Source organism: Dipodomys spectabilis, unplaced genomic scaffold, assembly GCF_019054845.1.
Source record: "Dipodomys spectabilis isolate Male_0828 unplaced genomic scaffold, ASM1905484v1 ptg000050l, whole genome shotgun sequence".
NCBI lineage: Eukaryota > Metazoa > Chordata > Mammalia > Rodentia > Heteromyidae > Dipodomys > Dipodomys spectabilis.
The window spans coordinates 768,707-774,706 of NW_024870727.1; the positions used below are offsets into that span (position 1 = coordinate 768,707).

Sequence of the window (6,000 nt, forward strand, 5' to 3'; positions counted from 1 at the left end):
CAGCCGAGACCAAACCCACCGGGGTTCACACAGCCGAGGTTTGGGCGCTGTACTTTCTGGAAAGCTGATTAAGAACTAAAAGAGCCAGGCATCATGAAAAAGAACTTAGTCAAGGCACAAGTCACGTGAGCCGAGGTGTCAGGTTTATGAATGAAAATCCAAACATTCGATGGTGTGCTTACACGGAAAACACGGTCTCAAAAGGAAGGGCGGGAGGGAGCTGAGGTTTCCTCTCCTTCAGTACCTGCCGGGCGATTTAAACCCGGGAAGAAACGCCGGGGGCCGCAGGCTGGCGGGTCCGGTTCTCGGGAGTGACCGCCCCCCGAGGGCCGCAGGCTGGTGGGTCCGGTCCTCGGAAGTGACCGCCCCCGAGGGCCGCCCGTCGCGGCGCCCGCTCCCCGGTGCTCGCCGGCGGGTATGCGGAGCCAGGAGACCCAGCGGCCGCGGCCCGGCAGCGCCCAAGGCGCACTCTCTCCCGATCCCCCAAAACCGGAGAGAGCAGAACCCAGGAACAGGGCAGCGGCCCAAGGAGCACAGGGAGCGAGACGAGCCCTACCCACCTTTGCCAGAGGCCGAGCCGGACCGCGGAGAGGGAGCGGCGAGCTGGATCTCGAGGCGAGCTCCGCCCTAGGCCCGGCGGGCAGACCCTCGGCCGGGAGCGCTCACCTAGGGAAGGCGGGCGCACCCGAGCCCCTGCAGCCCACCCGGCCCCGGCCTCAGCGCCCGTGCGCGCTCTACTCACAGTCGGGGCTCCTCCAGGCTCCGAGGCTCCAGCCGCATCGGGTCCCAGCCCCGCGGGCGGCGGCGGCGGCGGCGGCGGCGGCGCCGAGGGAGAGGAGAGCGGGCGGCTCGGCCCCCGCCTCCCGGCCCCTCTCCCCCGCCGCTCCGGAGCTGCCCGGCCGGGCCCGAGCCCTGCCTCGCCGGCGGCCCCAGCCCCAGCGGCCGCAGCTGCAGCAGCCCGAGACCTCGGCGGCGGCACCGGAACTGCCGCTTCCTCCGGGCTCCCCGGACTCGCCGGCCCCGCCACACACCCGCCCCAGCCTCCTCTCTCCGGCACCCTGTTGTTTTTTTTTCCTTTTGTTTCCAGAATAAACTTTATTGGTCTCTTTTTCCGCTCACATCGTGTAAACAAACAAGGAACTCTCCCCACCCCCTCGACTTCCCTCCTTCGGCAGAGGAGGCTGAAAGCCTAGAAGGCCAGCTTACAAGTGACCTGGAAGCAGATGTGAAAAGGAGCGGAACTGAAACGAAGGCGGGGATAAGGAGGAAGTGAGCGAATCCGGTAACCGCGCGCCACCGCGCCTGCGCGGCCCTCTTCCGCCCTTCGCGGGGCGCTGTTGGGGCGGTTTTGCGGGTCGTCTGCGGGGCTGGGTGTGTTGTCATGTGATGCTAGTGCACAGGTCGTAGATTTGCTCTGCTAGCCGCTGGCGGGCCAGCGTGGAGATGCAGAAAGGAATATTGGGAACAAATGAGCGTATTCGCTGTTATGCCTGCAGAGAAAACGAGATGAGGTACGACCAAATGGGCCAGCCGCCACTGTGCCACTGTCGGTGGCTCACCCACTGTCTTGCTGGGCTCTAGGAGGAAGGCCCGACGGGAAGCGCCGCAGCGGCCCTGCCACTAACACCGGGTCAAATTGAAACCCATCCCGAAGGTGCCATGCCCTGCCACACACCCTGCAGTCCTGGGACGGATGCTACCCCACCGCATCTCTACCCTCCTTTTCTTCTTCTTTTTAATATTTTCCTGAAACAGCCCTCATCCCGAACGTTGAGGACACATGCTTTTTTCGCGTAACGCTAGCGTGGAATGGTTCGTAAAAACTATTTGTCTATGGATTCGACTCAAAGCAATATCTTGGTGCTTCTTTACCACACCTCCTTTTTGCCTCAGAGTGCACCAAAGGGAATCTGTTGACTTTCAGGACTGCTACCCTGCATTTTTCTCCCCCTGGTGGCCTTTTTTGCATTGAAAAAAACCTCACCTTCAAGTCCACCAGGATTGGTTCCCTTTGAATTTTTAAGGAAGTGACACATCCTGTTAGCGAAATGAGCTCCCTTCCCCTAGCTTAATACACTCCTTCCCCACTCCACAGGTTAACATCCTTCCTTCCTAAACACTAGGCCCGTTTAGTAAAGGCTGTAATCAGTCTCCAACCCCTTTTACCTTGGGATGGCACTTCTCTGGGGTAGCTACCACCATATAAGGCAACAAGAGCCCCTTAGAGTGACCTTAGGGTCTGGGCAGTTGCAGGACCACTTATCTACTATTTGGGCAGCAGCCATAAATCTTAGTCTGCCATGATGAAGCCCCTAGCCCTCGGGTCCACACCAGCGTCTCCACCTCCTAGGTCCTTCTAGCTCCTCCTAAGCCTCCTAGGTCATATAGGTCACCTCAGACAATAGCCCACACTTCTCACTTCTGTCCTGTGAGAAGGGGTCTTGCACCCTGGCAAAGTCTAAATAATCTAACACCCTAGAAATATTACAGCCCAACTTAACATCTAACCATTGTCAGACCTCTAGGACTCATGTCTACAGCTCAGTCTTAAGTGAGAGCCATCCCTCTCTGTAAGGTCATCATTTAACTATTTATGTATTTCCTGTTTTCCTTCTTTTCACCTTTAAATTCGTGTGTTCATCTCAGATTTCAGAGACCTAAATTTCTTAATTACTGTTTTCAAAGTTTCAGAACAGTTATACTTGTTGTGACTCCACCATTTTCATCCATGGTGCCTGTGCCACTTCCGGTTTTCTGGTTAATTTGAGATAAAAGTCTCACAGACTTTCTTGCCCAGGCTGACTTTTTCTTCAGATCTCAGCCTCCTAAGTAGCTAGGATAACAGATATGAGCCACCAACACCCAGCTCTCTTTCTCTTTTATGCAATTACTTTATTTGTTCCAGTCCTTTGACTTGAACTCAGGGCATAGGTGCTATTGCTGAACTTTCTCGCTCCAAACAAACCCTCTGCCACTTGAGCCATAGCTCCATTTCTGACTTTTTTGGAGGGAGTGAGGGTGGGAGTGGGTTTTAACTGGATGTTATAGCCTTGAGGACTTCCCTTCTGGATCCTCAGATTTAAGTTTCCTCAGCTAGGATTACATACATTAGCCACTGGTACCCAGCTACCTCCCAGGTCATTCTTTTCTTGTTTTTGTTAATATTATCTGTACTATGTTTCATTTCTTCAGCCTTTTATTTGAGCTATTTTTCTGGGTCTTGTCAGTCCAATACCTTAATTGAATATAAAAAAACTTTTTTTTTTTTCTTAACCAGTCCTGGGCTTGAACTCAGAAGCCCTGAGCTTCTTTTGCTCAATGTTAGCACTCTACCACTTGTGCTACAATAGGACTTCCAGCTTTTTCTGTTTATATGGTACTGAGTAATCAGACCCAGGTCTTAATGGAAGCACTCTACCACCAAGCCATATTCCCAGTCTTTGAATATAAAATTTTTATGAACAAGTCTTTAATTTTATAGAGCTATTTGTTTGTTCTTTGATTGTTACTAAAGAAAAAAACATACTATTCTTCAGCCATACAGAATATGCTCCTTTTACTTAGAAGAATAACAAAATACCAGAATTTTTCAAAAATTTCTCTCACCTGGTTGAAATCTTTTGTTTGTTTGAATATTGTTATGAGTTTTTCAAGTGTATGATGGCACATACTATTTATTTTTATTATGTTTGTATTGTATAATGAGATGGAATTATTTGGCAAGCATTATTGTTGGGTAACCAAATGTCAGAATTTCCACAAGTGAAGCTTTTGTGTTCATTCATATTTTGAGCTTGTCAAGGGATTTTAGTGGAGTGAGTATCTGCCTCTTTTCTAAATCCTATTTCCATCTGTTGCACATCTTTTAGAAATCTGTTGATAGCACTGTCAGTTGGTGCTCTTGATTTTCTTTTTTTTTGTTTTGTAAATTTATCATTTTCAAAAATTCATGAGGGTGGGTACAATAGCTTACCTCTGTGATTCCAACAACTCAAGAGAACAAAAGGGTCATGGTTCCAACCTAGCACCAGACAAAATATTAGTGAGACTCCATCAAAAAACAAAAGACAAAATGAAAAACAGCAAACAGCCAGCCTGGGATGGCCAGGATGGTAAAACACTTACGTTAAGTCCAGCTATGCAAGAGACACGGGTAAGAAGATCACTCTGAAGTTGTCCCTGGGCCAAAAGCCTGAAATTCTGTCTTTAAAAAAAATTCTAAAAAGGGTGGGGGTTGGTTTAAATGGTAAAGAACTCAGCTATGAAGTATAAGGCCTTAACTTTAAACTCCAGTGCTGCAGGAAAAAAAGGAAAAAGATAAAAAGTACTTGTAATGGTATTTTTATGTAGCATCTTGGAGGGAAAAATTAATAGTTCTTTGACCATATACATATGGCTTTTAAATTTATTTATTATTTTTATTTTAGCCATAAAGGGTTTTAACCAAGGGCTTGTTCTTGCTACACAGGTGCTCTATGTTGCAAATATTTTTTGCTTTTGTTACTTTTCAAATAAGCTCTTGCATTTATGCCTGGGCCAGACTGGATTTCTGTTCTCCTGTGTAAATTTCCTGAATAGCAGCAATGACAGACCAAATGTTTTATGTTTTTTGTTTTAATTCGTTGAGATGATGTCATGCAAGTTTTCACCTAGGCCAGCCTCAAACTACAAACCTATTAATCTCAGCCACCCAAATAGCTATGTTTTACAGGGTGAGCCACTGTACTTGGCCGTATTCTTTTTGATCAAAGTCTTATTTGTCAGCCTTGGGTGCTATTTCTCTGAACATGATACATATTCTTATATATAATTTTATTTTCTTACAGCGGTAAATATATGAGGTCTTTTATATTTTATTATCCAAGTAAATATTATATATTAGAAGTTTCTCTTGATCTTTTCACACCTTCAATGAGCAAATAAGTTTGAAAAATGCTATCTTAAAGTATTTTTACTATCTTTAAATAGTTGTACAAAGAAGTTGCCATTTAACAAAGCAATTTATGAATACAGTATATCTTGATCAATGTCACCCCTTTCAACATTTTCACCCATCTCTCCCCTATCCACATTAGCACAGTGTCAGGTACTTACTTATTTACTGAATGAATGAATGAATAAATAAATAAATAAATTTAGCCTTCTAAGTCATCTACTTTCTTGTTTTTAGGTATAACCTTCTGAGTCCAGCTAGATAGGTAATGTTTTCTAAAAAAACTCTCCAAAGTGAATATGTCATAATTTCCCTCAAAACTCATATTAACATTTACCAAATCTCAATGTCCAGAAATTTCCTTACTCTCAAGGCTATTTTGTTGCAATTTAAACCATTTCCTTTTATTCTTTCCTGCAGTAAGGAGAGAATAAAGAATTAGTTACCATTCTATCTATAAATGTTCCATTTCATGAAACTCAAAATTTAGTTCATTGCTTCATTAAAATGCTTTCCTAGGGTACTGGTGTCTCAAAGCCTATAATTCTAGCTACTCAAGAGGCTGAGATCTGAGAATCAGGGTTCAAAGCCATCCAGGCAGGAAAATCCATGAGGCTCCAATAAATTACCAAAGGAGACAGAAGTGGAACTGTGATTCAAGTGGTAGAGTACTAGCCTTGAGAAAAGAAGCTCAGGGACAGCACCCAGGTCCTGAATTCAAGCCCCAGAACTGACAAAAAATTTCCTTCCATTTGTATCATAATTTCATAAAGATAATTCTGACACCCAAGGGGGAAGAAAATAGATTTAGTTATTAGAAAAGATGAGAAAAAAGTCTAATAATTTTAAATGAAGCTGATCATTAAGTACAAAGATATTTATATCACATTCTTCAGTACTCTTTGCACCAATGATTTCAAGTATGTATGTGATCTTTAAAATTGCCTGGGGAACTTAATAAAATATAGAGAATTTAGTTCCCACATCAAATTATTGATTATATATATGGATAGTTGGTTATTGGAAACTTATAATACAACACAGTAACCTCAGAACAATAATTTTGC

The 6,000-nt window shown here is 45.2% G+C and overlaps 1 protein-coding gene across 1 annotated transcript in view; it reads right to left on the reverse strand.

The window, feature by feature from the left end:
- The window catches only part of Pik3ca (phosphatidylinositol-4,5-bisphosphate 3-kinase catalytic subunit alpha), a 75,879-nt gene extending 75,040 nt beyond the window's left edge, over nt 1-839 (reverse strand). Inside the window, exon 1 of the mRNA XM_042678822.1 lies at nt 743-839. The gene's annotated coding sequence lies outside the window, so the exon portion shown is untranslated. The remainder of the gene's footprint in view (nt 1-742) is intronic.
- Between the last annotated feature and the right edge of the window lie 5,161 nt (nt 840-6,000).